Raw genomic sequence first — 14,202 nt, forward strand, 5'->3', positions numbered from 1 at the left:
GGTATTTGCCATAGAATCATCTTTCTTTCGTGAATTTTAAGAATTATCAGTTCATTTCATTATCTGTTGAATAAAATATAGCTCACATCTCATTAACCACATTTTATTATTATATTTTGTCTTATAATGGAAGATCTGATCCTGTAGACTCTTCATCATTTCCCAAGTTTGTTGTTACCATCTTCCATTGGACTTCCAGGTCCAAGGACATGGAGAATAACAACTGTATTTCCCATCTTCACTTGCAGTGAGGAGTGGGAAAATGAGTAAAATATGGCCTAGGAGAGGGGATCTAAAGTATTTCTGTGGTCCATTCCAGGAATGACCCTACACAATTCCCTGAAGGGCTTGTATTTCCTTTCTTTCTAATGGAAAATTCAGGACTCACGGTTTTCCCTAGTTACTAGATCTCAGGTTGTCCCAGTGAGACATTTTTCACTGGGTTTCATTGCCAAGTCACCCACAGGACCAAGAGCACACTGATAACCATAGAGTACCAAGGCAGACACTTTAATATGAAAGGATTTGCATGAATGAAAGGCTAATGGTCTAGGGAAAGTAGATTTTGGGTAAGGGATGCACCTGCACAAATGGGGCTACAGGATTTAAAAACAAAAAGATCATGATTTGTTTCCAAAAATGGAAATGTCCTTTCTCATCCAAAGAACATTCTGTGTATCCAGGGCAAGATTATAAATGGAGGCCCACTACAATGGTCTAAATATCACTTATCCTCTCCAAAACTCACGTTGGGTTGAATCTGCATGATGAGATATTAAGAAGTAGGACCTTTAAGAGGTGATTAGGGTCATAAGTACATGTATGGATTAATCCATTCATTCAGCTAGTGAATGAATCAATTAATGGGATACCTTGCGAGTAGGTCTTCTATAAAAGTCAGTTTGGCTAGGCATCTCATTCACTCCCTGTGCTTCATCATGATCTAGAAGACCAAGATGGAACTCAGAGTGTCTGAACTTCTCTGAGTTCCATACTGAGAAACACCTGACAGGAAGAGCCAGGCCTAGGACTCAGTGGCCCTCCATGTTTAGCCCCACACTTGTCTCCAGCCTGCACCACAAGAAACCACAAGCCTCACTCATATGCCTAGATGCCTCAGGCCCATACTTGCCAATCTTCATTTCTACCAACTGCAAACACCACCAGCAGCCAACCCCCAGGGACATGGTGCCCACCCAGTGGTATATAGTTCACCTTCAGAAGAAAAAGCCACTTAACTTGTCCTGGAAACAAGTTTGGAGCCACAGGACAGGGAATCCCAGGATTTTGGTACCCTGTGCTGATTCAGAAGCCTGTACTGTGGCATGTGCTTTTGACCCTATAGATCTCTCACCCTGACTCAGCTGGAGGAGGCCCACGGTGGGGTTTCTGAAGGTAATAACTATCTTGCTGTAATAATTCATTCATTGCTTCTGTTTTTTATATTTGTCTCCTTGTAAAAACTCAGACTGTGAGAGCAAGATTGTGCCCACAGGTATAATTCCAAGTGCCTAGCAGAAAAATATTTGGCTCATCTTAAATGATTAATGGTTGACTTGGTGTCAGAACACTTACCACCCATGCACCAGCTCAGTTGGTCCATACAACAAGGCTTGAGGGTGACTCTTTCAACCAAAGTTTAATAATTTTTAAGTTTTTTTTTTATTTTTTCCTTTTAGATATACATGACAACAGAGTATATTTTGACATATTATACATACATGGAGTATAACTTCCCAAGCTTCAGGTTTTACATGATGTGGAGTTACACTGGCCATGTATTCATTTATGAACATAGGAAAGTTATGTCAGATTCATTCTAATGTCTTTCCTATTTCCATCCCTCTCCCTTCCCTTTGTCTAATCCAATAACTTCTATTCTTCCCTGCTTCCACCCTTATTGTGAGTTAGCATCCACATGTCAGAGAGGACAGTTGGCCTTTGGGTTTTGGGGGATTGACTTATTTCAGTAAGCATGATAGTCTCCAGTTCCATCCATTAACCAGCAAATGCCATAATTTCATTCTTCTTTATGGCTGAGTAATATTTCATTGTGTGTGTGTGTGTGTGTGTGTGTGTGTGTGTGTGTATATATATATATCTCACATTTTCTTTATCTAGTCACCTGTTGAAAGGCACCTCAGTTAGTTCCATAGCTTACCTATTTTGAATTGAGCTACTATAAAACTTGATGTGGCTGTGTCACTAGAAAATGCTGATTTTAAGTCTTTTGAGTAAACACTGAAAAATGGGATAACTGGTACAAATGATGGTTCCATTTCAAGTTTTCTGAGGAATCTTCATATTGCTTTCCAGAGTGGTTGCACCAATTTTTAGACCCACCAGAAAAGTATGAGTATACCTTTTCCCCACATCCTTGCCAACATTTTTTGTTGCTTGTGTTCTTGATGATTGCTATTCTGACTGGAGTGAGATGAAATTTCAGTGTCGTTTTAATTTGCATTTCTGTAACTGCTAGAGATGTTGAATATTTTTTCATATGTTTGTTAACCAGTTGTATTTCTTCTTCTTTGAAGTATCTGTTCAGTTCCTTTGCCCATTTTTTGATTGGGTTACTTGTTGTTTTGGTGGTAAGTTTGTTGAGTTTTTTATGTTACCTAGAGACTAATGCTCTGTCTGAAGTGCAAATTTTTTCTCCCCTTCTCTAGCCTCTCTCTTCACACTCTTGATTGTTTCCTTTGCTGTGAAGAAGTAGTTTATTATAAACTATCCCATTTATTGATTCTTGATTTTACTTCTTCTCTTTCAGAAGTCTTAATGAAGTATTCCTTTCCTAAGGTGACATGATAGAAATTTGGTTCTACTTTTTCTTCTAGTAGGTGCAGGGTCTCTGATATAATGCCTGGGTCTTTGATCCACTTTGAATTGTGATTTGTGAAGGGTGAAAGATAGAGGCTCAATTTCATTCTTACAACATGTGGACTTCCAGTTTTCCCAGCACCATTTGTTGAAGAGGCTATCTTTTCTCCAACATGTTTATGGCACCTTTGTCCAGTATGAAATAAGTGTATTTATGTGGGTTTATATCTGTGTTTTCTCTTCTATACCATTGGTCTTCTGTCTATTTTGGTGCCAATACCATGCTGTTTTTGTTATTATACCTCTGTAGTGTAATTTAAGGTCTGGTATTGTGATGCCTCCTGCTTTACTTTTCTCACTGAGGACTGCTTTGGCTATTCTGGGCCTCTTATTTTTCCAAATTTTTGAATTTCATGACTGCCTTTTCTATTTCTATGAAGAACATTACTGAAATTTTAAGAGGAATTGCATTAAATATGTATAGCACTTTTAGTAGTACAGTCATTTTGACAATATTAATTCTGCTTATTCGAGAACATGGAAAATCTTTCCATCTTTTAAGGTCTTCCTCAATTTATTTCTTTAGTATTCTATAGTTTTCATTGTAGAAGTCTTTCACCATTTTTGTTAGATTGATTTGCAAATATTTTATTTTTTGAGACTATTGCGAATGGGATAGTTTTCCTCATTTATCTTTCAGTTGATTCATCACTGATATATAGGAACACAGTTGATTTATGGGCATTAATTTTAATTAATCCTGCTACTTTTCTGAATTCATTTATGAGTTCTAGAAGTTTTCTGGTGGAATTTTTGGGCTCTTCTAAATATAGAATCATGTCATCAGCAAATAGGGATTGTTTGAGTTCTTCTTTTTCTTTTTGTATCCCTTTAATTTCTTTCTTCTAATTGTTCTGGCTAGGGTTTTAAGGACTATGTAGAATAGGAATGGTGAAAGAGGGCATCCCTGTCTTGTTCCTGTTTTTAGAAGAAATGCTTTCAATTTTTGTTTACTAATTTTAATGATGAAGAGACTAAAGTTGGGAGAAGCCCACTTTGCTCAAATTCACAAATAAGTAGAGATACTCAGGTGCAAATCCAGACTGCCTAGTTCCAAAACCCACACTCCCTCCATTACAGCCTCATGCCTCCTATTGGATGGCAAAGCATTCACAAATTCCAGTTTAAAAATGATTAGATGACTTCACTTGTAAATGGCTGCATTCATGTCATTTGTTTTACAGTACAGAGGAGCTGAATTCCAATTTTCTCTCATCACTAAAACCTTTTGACTTACTTTTTTTTAACGTCTTGAAAATTTTGAAAACTTCAGCTTAGCTGTTGCTTGCTTCTGAGCTTGGTTGCCAGTGTCCACTTCACTCCCTTTCCTGGCAGTTTGGTTGGGTGAGCGAGATCCCAGTCCAGCGTCTGGAGTTCCAGAGTCAACACAAGGATGCTCTCTCTCTCTCTCACACACACACACACACGGATGGCAGTCCTTTTTTTCTTAGGAAATTTGCAGACTCAAAGTGCATATTAGGTTTGCCCTGAGTATAGTGAGCTATTTCTCTCAGTGCTTGGATAACACTGGGCATAAAAGACAAAATCATCCAGTGACATATTTTTTAATCAACTGTTCAGGAACAATTGAAAATTAGTACCCATTGGTAAATGCTTTGTGTTAAACATTCATCAGATAAAATTGAAAACTCTAAAATAGTTCCAATTAAGGGGTAAAAATTTAAAAAACACTAGAAAAAAGGAGAAAGTAGGGAGATGGAGACTAAATTGTTTGTTTTATTACAGTTTTTACCATTTAACAATTTGTTTTCACTCCCACCTACAGATGATTCCTGAAAATCCCTTCACTGTGGCAAGCCTTATGATATCATACTTCGAAATAAGATCATTTAGGGTGAAAGACCTTTGAGCTCATCTTCAACCCCTGTTCTGCTCTTCCCCTTCATTTACGTTTAGATGAGCCTAAGTGCCAAATACTTCACAGTTTTGCTCTCTCTTTTTTATTTCCATTGCCTCAGTCTGGCTCCCTCCCCAACTGCTGGAGTGGGCTGGTACTCTGTTTCCATATCATCTGCCACAAGGCCACCAGCTTTCTGTTTCCTTAAGCAGAGTCCTCACCATGGCAGTCTACTTCCCCAAACCTGCAATGGCTCCCCAGTACCTACATTCTAACCTCTTATTATGGTACTTGAGGCCTCTATGATTTGGCACAAATTTCCTCCCACTTCTATTGTCCCACTACAGTGTTCAGTCTGCCAGGCTCATACCCACACTGGGTCCTCTTATTCCCCAACTTGTGTGTACAATTCTCTTGTTGAAAATGCCCATTTCCTGGCCTGCCCCTCATGCCTCTTGAAAGTCTGCTCCCATTGAGATGCTCCACTCAAATGCTACCTTTCAGTCAAAGCTCCCTGTCATATGTTGCTCCTTTTGACTCTGTACAACTTTGGCCCTCGCCACAATCTGTGTTAGTCAACTTTTCATCCAGGTGACCAAATAAATTGCAATAACAACTTAGAGAAAGAAAAATTTATTTTGGCCTATTGTTTCAAAGGTTCAGCTCATGGCCAGCGGACTACATTGCTCTTGCCCAAGTGAGGCAGCACATCATGGTGGAAGGGCATGGTGGAAGGAAGCTCACAGCTCATGGCAGCCAGTAAGAAGAGAGATGACATGGCACCAGGGACAAAATATAAACCCCAACGTTTATATTTTGACCTACTTCAGCCATGCCTCAACCTGCCTAGTTACCACCAGCAGAGCAGTCCTTTGAAATTAATGATCCGTCAAATGGATTAATCCACTGATTAGGTTACAGTTCTCAAAATCTAATCATTTCACCTCTGAACATTCCTATATTGACACAGGAGCTTTTGGGGGCCACCTCATATCCAAACCATAGCACCATCTCCCATTTTTTTTTTTAATTTTCCATTTCCTCTCTTCAACTGCCTATACTTAGAAGTTGGGGGGCCCAGCCTTACCAATCTTTGAGTCTAGCACATGGTTGGTGTTTCAATAAAGATTTGTTTTGATACATGCAATTAAATGGATGCCAACTGAATTTCTCAGGAATGGTGCTTGTTTCAGATACAAAGAGGCAAAAGTCAAGAAGTTTTGTTGTCCAAATCAAGCTCAGCAGGTTGGGTAAAGCCAAAAAGAGTTTTCCAACTTCAAAAGGGAAGTAGCCTATAGAAATGGTAGTATGTGGTCCATCCAACAAAAAGACTTTGATTTTTCTCAAACCTGTTAACTCAGATGAGAGAACAAAGTTAATTTTTCCTATTGGAGCTGCTTGCCAAAGTTGTGATTTTTAAGGACTCTCTAAGCCTTTTATTTGCAATACAGTTTAACAGCTTTCTAGGGCCTGAAATTTGCTTGCCGATTTTTCCAGTCCCCAAGGAGATTTTGAAACACAAAGTTGGTAATAAAAATTAATGTGTCACTTCTTAGAGGGAAAAGAGCAGGTCAGTTAGTGCTGAACAGGCCCTGCCTGACACATTAGCTAAGCAATGAAGCTAGTCAGTGATTGACAAGCAGATGTTAGCTGGCAGGCTGAGGTACTGCATGACTCCTGATTCAGTTTTGTTTTTGCAAATGTGGTACTCATGGAAACAAGACAAGGAGTGATGGTGTGTGCCCAGCATCATGTGGGAGAAGTGTCCTTGCACAGTTCTCTGACTGTGCCACCTCATTTCTGGTTTGGCAGGCTCCTCCTGATCTCTCTCTCTCTCTCTCTCTCTCTCCCTCCCCCTTCCTCTCTCTCCAATGCCTGCCAATGTTTTTGAATTGTATGGTGGTTTCATGTTGTGGATAAATGTCCAGTATTTACTTGGATGAAGACACTCAATTCATTTTGCTCTGAATCCTAGTTCAGTTTACAGCCTACCTCTTCAGAGGCTGGAGGGTGTGTTAACTCACTTTTCCCACCACCTTGTCTCCACGGCCTCTTTTTAGGTCGCGGTTGGAAAACCCAACACCCTTGCAAGTTTGGACCCAGGCACTTGTTATGACTAACTGCACAACAGAAGATGAGTTACTGATGTCCACCAGAAGCCAGAGGACAGGGCTCAGCCAGCTGGACAAGAGGAATAGAGTTGATATGATTTAGGAAAAGCTGAAACCCCCAAAGTCAGGAAACAACTGCATCTAGAAATGGGCGCCAAACCAAAAGCAAGAACAATGGATATTCTCTTCTATTGTCTAACATTTCTTTATAGAAATTTAAAATGATAAAGTTTTTCAAGGTGGGAAATCATGGAAAGTACCAGGATAAAAGCAAAATGCCTTGACGATTTGGTTAGTTTTCTATTTTAATTTTGTAATAGAGACTTACTGTCATGTTCTGTTAGTTAGCTTTCCATCACTCTAAAAAAATACTTGAGAAAATCAATTTATAAAGAGCAAAGGTTTATTTTGGATCACAGTTTTTAAGGTTTCAATCCACAGTCAGTTTTCCCTGTGATTTTTAGACCTGTGGTAAGGCAACATCTCATGGTAGGAGTGTGTGGTGGAAGAAGCCCTCACCTCATGGCTGGAAGCAAAAGAGCGAAAGATGGTGGGGTCCAACAATTCCCTTTGAGGATACACCCACAAAGACCTGAAGACTTTCCACTAGGCCCCAGTCCTTAAAGGCTCCAACTCCTAATAGTGCTGCGATAATAGGGACAAAACCTTCACTTCATGGACCTTTGGGGAACACTTAAGAAACAACTATAGCTCACACTAAAAAGTTTTAACTTACCAAATACATGCAAATTCAGAACCTCTTAACAAAGATCCCAGGAAGCACTGGTTGGTAAAGTAAAGAAACAAAATAGAAGAGAAATGCCAAAACCAGTTACCTTAATTAACAAGTTATTACTGTGGTAATAAGCAACTGAGGTTAAATCTACCTTGGGGCTTCTTGGAGACTGAGTGGAACATAGATTTTCTGAGACATGAAGAAGTCACATTATTTATCTGTTAGCTCCCCTCCATTGTGGGTTGAGATCTGCTCCAAGGAGTAGCTTCTGCACAAGGACTGAGCATATCACCATGGCCTTCAGACAGAGCAGTGATGCTTATTGCAAAAGGCTTTCCTTTGCACAGAAATAGGGGCAACTCTGGCAGCATCTGTTCTCTGTGCATATAATATAATTTCAGAACTGAGAAGTTTCATCTTGATGTCTATAAACTAACTGGCATGGAGCCAAGGTAGATATCATTGAACATAATACATTAAACTTGGGTAAATCAGTATTTAAAAACTTAGAGAAAAATATGGTGATTCGATTAAAATAAAGTCAAATGTATCTTTGGTTCCTGCACAGGGCTCTTCACTAGCAAACTTGAATGGACACCACACATCTCACCTAGCTTATGGCTTCACATGCTGATCCACAGGAGTCTGCCCAAGCTCAACATGCAGGGAGTCAGTGACACAGAGTGACACACCTCCTGATGACAATGCTTTGTTGGGTAACAGTAAACTTTTCCACATGAAAAATACAGCACTGACATAAATTTTGTTGGTGCAATATTTGAATTTTCCAACTCCATAATGGGCTAACTGTCAAAGGAAATGCTGTCTGTGTATATTTACAAAGTAGGAAATAAGACATTTTAAATTTTCATCATGGCCTTGATAATTCTTTGTGTGAGTCCAAGTGACTCACTCCAATGGAGCATCTCAGTTATATATTCACCATTATGAAAATCCAAAGCCTCTCACTTCTGGACTAAAATGCTAAAGTGTTTAATGGGGAGGATGGTGGGCAGACTGGACTTTTCATAAAAATTAGCTCTAAAAGAAACAACCAAATTCACTCAAAAATCTTATTCTTTCTACCCTTAATTTTCTTCATGTGGCAGAGAAAGAAATAAGAAATCTACTGGGAATATTTTAACCACATCCAAATGGTTTGGCTATTACTTGTGTTAAAAGGTAAACATTGGTGAGGATATAGAGAAAAAGGAACCCTGGTACACAATTGGTGAGGGTATATAAACTAGTACAGCCATTATGAACAACAGTATGGAAGTCCCTTTGAAAGCTAAAAATAGAACTACCATACCATCCAGCAATGCCACTTCTGGGTATCAACCCAAAGGAAATGAAATCAATATGTCAAAGAGATACCTGTTCAAGTTCCCATGTTCAAGCAAGCCAAGATATGGAGATAATCTAAATGTCCATCAACAGATGAATGGATAAAAATATTGGAATGGAATGTTATTCAGCCTTAAAAAATAAACAAATACTGCCATTTTAAAAATATATTTTTAGATGTTGATGGACCTTTATTTTATTCATTTATTTATTTATATGTGGTGCTGAGAATTGAACCCAGTGTTCCACACATGCGAGGCAAGTGCTCTACCTCTAAGCCACAATCCCAGCCCCTAATACTGCCATTTTTGAAAACATGAATAAACCCAGAAAATATTATGCTAAATGAAATAAGTCAGACGTAGAAAGACAAATACCTCATACTCTCACTTATATTTGGAATCCAAAGGTGTCAGACTTGTAGAAGTGGAGAGTAGAATGGTGGTTTTTCAGGGAAAGCAAGGAGAGAGAAACAGAAAGCATTAGCCAAAGGTCACAAAATTTCAATTATACATGATAAATGAGTTCTTGAGACCTACTATGTGTGCCCATAGGTAACAATACTGTATTGCATACTTGAAATTTGCTAAGAGACAAAACCTTAGGTTAATTATTCTTATCACCAAAATAATAATGATGATGATGATGATGAAGGAGGAGGAGGAGGAGGAGAAGGAGGAGGAGGAAGAGGAGGAGGAGGAGGAGGAGGCACTTTGAGAGGTGATGAATATCTAATACTTAATAGTGATGATGATTTCAAGCATTCATGTGTATCCTGAAACTCATCAAGTTGAACACATTAAATACGTACAGCTTTTCAAAGGTCACTTGTGCCCCAATGATGTGATTTTTAAATTAATTAATTAATTAACTAACTAACATCTAAATAGTATAACAGAACACAGAGAAATGTACAGCCTGTGGCTAGTTTTAGCCAATGGAATGTGAGAGGACAGGACACAGCAGAGGATGGACATGCTCTTTTGTGCCTGGGCTTGCCTCTTGAATTTTGCCATCACCACGAGAAGAATCCAAATGTTACCCTCTGGATCCAGGAAAAAAGTGGGGTGTGTGGATCAGGGCCTCCCTGGCCTACCTCACCTGACTCCAGCCAACCCGTAGCTGTGTAAGCAAGCCCCCAGCCAAGGTCAGCAGAGCCACTAAACCAAGCCTCACCTAGAGCAGCCAACCCTCAGTCAACCCACAGACATGACAGCTAAATAAACACTTATTGCTGTATTCCACTGAGATTCTGTAGCTGTTATACTGCCTTATTTTTTTCTGGCGTAAACTAATACGGTGCCTCGGAAGAACACTGGAGAATAGAAACGTCTCATGTGGAGTCTTAAAGTAATTTGCCATCATGTACATGATCTAAGACATTTCCCTGTATCCCCTACAATATTTTATATAATGAATACTTGCTAGAAATTTCCCCTGTCTCACTGATGCTTTTGGAAAGGGAAAATGCACTGAGTTCCACATCTGAGCACAGAGATTTAGATTCTGAAGTACATGAGCCAGCATAGAGGAGCCCTGGAGTCATAAGTTCCCCATGAGCTTGTAGGAGTTTTAGGGAGGTTTACAGGTTTCCTAGACCACAGAACTAGGGGTTTGTGGTATTCTCAATTCCAAACCCCAGGGATTCTCTCAGATGACAGCAACTGTTTAACAAAAGTAATGTCTAACTGCCAGTCTCACCAGAGATCAGCAGGAAATTGGAGAAGACATATATCTTAATGGTTAATACTGAAGGCACATGAATTGACCCTGCTAGAGTTAAAGCCCAACTCCTCTATTACCTTGTGCCAGTTACATTTTTTTTTCAGTTTCGTCTGTAAAATGTGGATAATAATGGTACCTACTTGGTAGAATCTGGGGGAGGATTAAGCAAATGGAGATATGTCAACTACTTATATAGCACAAATTTTTATCTAACCCCATTACATAAATATAAATACACAATGATTGTAACTATCTTCCTTAACTTTGCCTACAAAACGTGGAACAGACTCATGCGACTTCAAATCATGGCAAAACTTTATGGAATGTATGAAAATTTCCTCCCACTTCTCTTGGATCCCATTCCCCCGAAAACTCTCTAACACTTTCTTACCTTCCATCAATCATAACCTCTAACTAAGGCCCATGGAAGAGACTGGATTGTTTTGGATATTTTTTCACTGGTCCCTCTAGACTCACTGCCCAGTCCTCTCCTCTCTGCTCTGAATTGCAGGATGCTAATCTTTCAGGATCATACCCACAGACTCTCTTGCTCCTGCTTCTGGTTGGGAAGTCAGCAACTCCAAGGGAAGAAGAAAGATGATGTATTTATTACTCCATCTTCCTTCCCAAGTGCTCACCATGGGCTGGCTGTGTCTTTACCCAAAGGTTGCTACCTCCCCTATAAAGCAGTTCTTTGTACATGGCTTTTTTTTTTTTTTTTTTTTGCAGATGTGGCATGCATTATAATAACCACTCCTACCCCATGCTCATTCAGACCCAGGTTTGATTGTATGTTTCCAACCTTAGGATTCTGCACTTTTTCCTGCTCCTTTTTTGTACCCTCTTGAAATACCCAATTTGAGAGTGATGTCTGTTTCCTTTTGGGATCCTGATTGATACCATAATTGGTAACAGAGTGCCTCTAGGACAGACCTTCAAGGGAGCATCCCGGGGTTGTGTTGCTTACATAGTTGAGAAAGGCACAGAAACCTTCCTTGCTGGATGGTAATGGAACACAGATGATCGTGGCACCAGCAGCAAGATTACTCCCTCATGGTGGCCTGAAGATGGAGTTCATCTGGAACAGAGGCAATGGGGCTTGCGGAAGGAAATAGGAAGCTGTTAACTTCTGTCCAAAGTATGATTGTTGCATCACTATTGATCAACAAGAATGCTTCTCCATCTAATTACTTAAATGAGACATGCATTGTGTTCTGTGATTGTGTCTCCTCTCTTCCCTTTTTGAAAGGAAAGAGCCAGATTTAGAAGCACTCTGGAAAGTTGAGATTGTATGAAACAAGGTTGATGTCATGAATCTGAGAGATGAGTCCCACGTGCGTGCACTTTGCACTTTGGGAGAACTCATTGAGTCAATCACTTAGATGCTAATATGGTAATGCCATGTATTTAAAAATACATCTAAAAAGTCAACATATATGACTAGCAAAGAATTTCTACCCTCCTTATTTATTGCACTTGCCTATTTTTGAGGAAATTTTCAAATATTCATGATATGCAAAGGAGAAAATTTTCCAACATCAGTATTCAGTTACCACAATCTATCACATTTCTCTGATAAGGACTGTATTTGGGCATGTTCAGCCCAATGAGAGCTATGATCTAAACTTGTAATTAGCGTATTCCTTTCAGATGAAATCTCTTATGCAAGATGGATTACTCTTGAAGGACTACCTTCCTGATTTAACTCAAATGCACAAAATATTCTGATTTTCCTTGAACATCAGTTAAAGTTTCCATCTATTTGGGCTGTCATTCTGACACATTGTGACCATTGCAGGTACAGGGATTCTGAACATCCAGTGAGTCCCATGATGACCAATTTGGGGGTCATAATAAAAACATTCAAAATGGAAACATTAGTCACAGAGCACAGCCACTGACTATGCCAAAAAAAACAATGCTTAGTTTTTGTACATAGATTGTCCATCTCACCTTGACAGTTTCTCTCAACTGCTTAGAAAAAGGCAGAACAAAAAATAGCCAGACTCAAAGCTAACCTAGACTCAGGTGACCACAGACACAAAAAACCTGACCATGATACATAACTTGTCATGAAAAGTGTTTGGTCTCAGGACCCATCCAAGAGGCATGAGATGATTATGCAGTAACAGCACCTTGAATATGAAACTTTAACTCCGGCTTGAGGAAACAGAACCAATATAACCTCACTCACATCAGCATTAGCCATATTATCCAGACCTGTGTGATATAAGATGGTAGCCACTAGCCCCATGTAAGTCTTCCAGTATAAATTAACTAGAATCAAATAAAATTCAAAAATGATATTAGTAGAGTTTTATTCAGCTTTTTTGATACTATAACCAAAAATCCTGACAAGAAAACATAGACAAGGGAAAGTTTATTTGGGCTCACAATTTCAGAGGTCTCTGCCCATAGAGGGCCGACTCCATGAGGCAGCACATCACAGTGGAAGGACATGGCAGAGCAAAGCAGCTCAGGACATGGAAACCAGGAAACAGAGAGAGCTTCACTCACCAGGGATGAAATATAAACCCAAAGGCATGCTCCCAGTAACCCACTTCCTCTATCCACACCCTACCTGCCTACTGTTACCACACACTGAATCTACCAGTGGATTAATGCACGGATTAGGTTACAACTCTCTGATCTCATCATCTCATCTCTGAATGTTCTTGCATTCGGAACACACATGAGCCTTGAGGGACACCTCCTCTCTAAGCCATAGTACTTAGTATACTTGGTAAGCACTACTACATTTCAAGTACTCAGTAGCTACATGCCAGCAGAGGACATAAAATACCATCATTGCAGACAGTTCTACTGGGCCATGTTAGTCTAGATAGCAGGCACTTTCCTTATATTACATTGCTTAACCCTCAGAAGAAGCCAGTGAGGAAGGATTGATTGGCCCCATTTTATATATACAGAAACAGGGGTCCTCAATATTTCCTCAACGTGTGCTGGCCATCTGTTCTTCAGTGCACATCCATCTGTCTTCGACAAATCTGCATCGATAGTGGATCTCCATGCCAAGGCAGCCTTTCTCCCTACACTGTAGGCTGGGAAACAAGTTAAGGACTGCCCCCCAGCCCCCACCTGCCCTGTTCCCTGATAGGACAGACAAAAATAATGACTGAAGTCCATTTTCAACTTCAACATGTTGAAGAAAAAAGAAAAGGGGGCATTGCCATTTTTTTCTAATTAAAATAAGTCATCCTTACCCATTATTCCCTCCAGAACTGTTCTGTTTTGTTTTGTTTTGTTTTTTTAATATGTAGGATCGATCTGCTCAAACCCCAAGCATGCTTTTCCATATGCTTCTCTTTCCCTTTTTTTATATTTCCTTTAAGTACAAGTGCTAAATCTGTGCCATATTTTTATTAGTTTTACATTGATGTTGTTGACATTTTTGAGAGCTATTTGATGTCTGAGAAACTCATGGACCTTTAATTTGCTCTTTTGAAACTTTGAAAAAGAATCTGACACAATGCAGGAAGGACCGCTTGCCTCTAGGCAGACCACCTTGTACCCAAATATACTTC

This window comes from Callospermophilus lateralis, chromosome 3, assembly GCF_048772815.1.
Source record: "Callospermophilus lateralis isolate mCalLat2 chromosome 3, mCalLat2.hap1, whole genome shotgun sequence".
In the NCBI taxonomy this organism is placed as follows: domain Eukaryota; kingdom Metazoa; phylum Chordata; class Mammalia; order Rodentia; family Sciuridae; genus Callospermophilus; species Callospermophilus lateralis.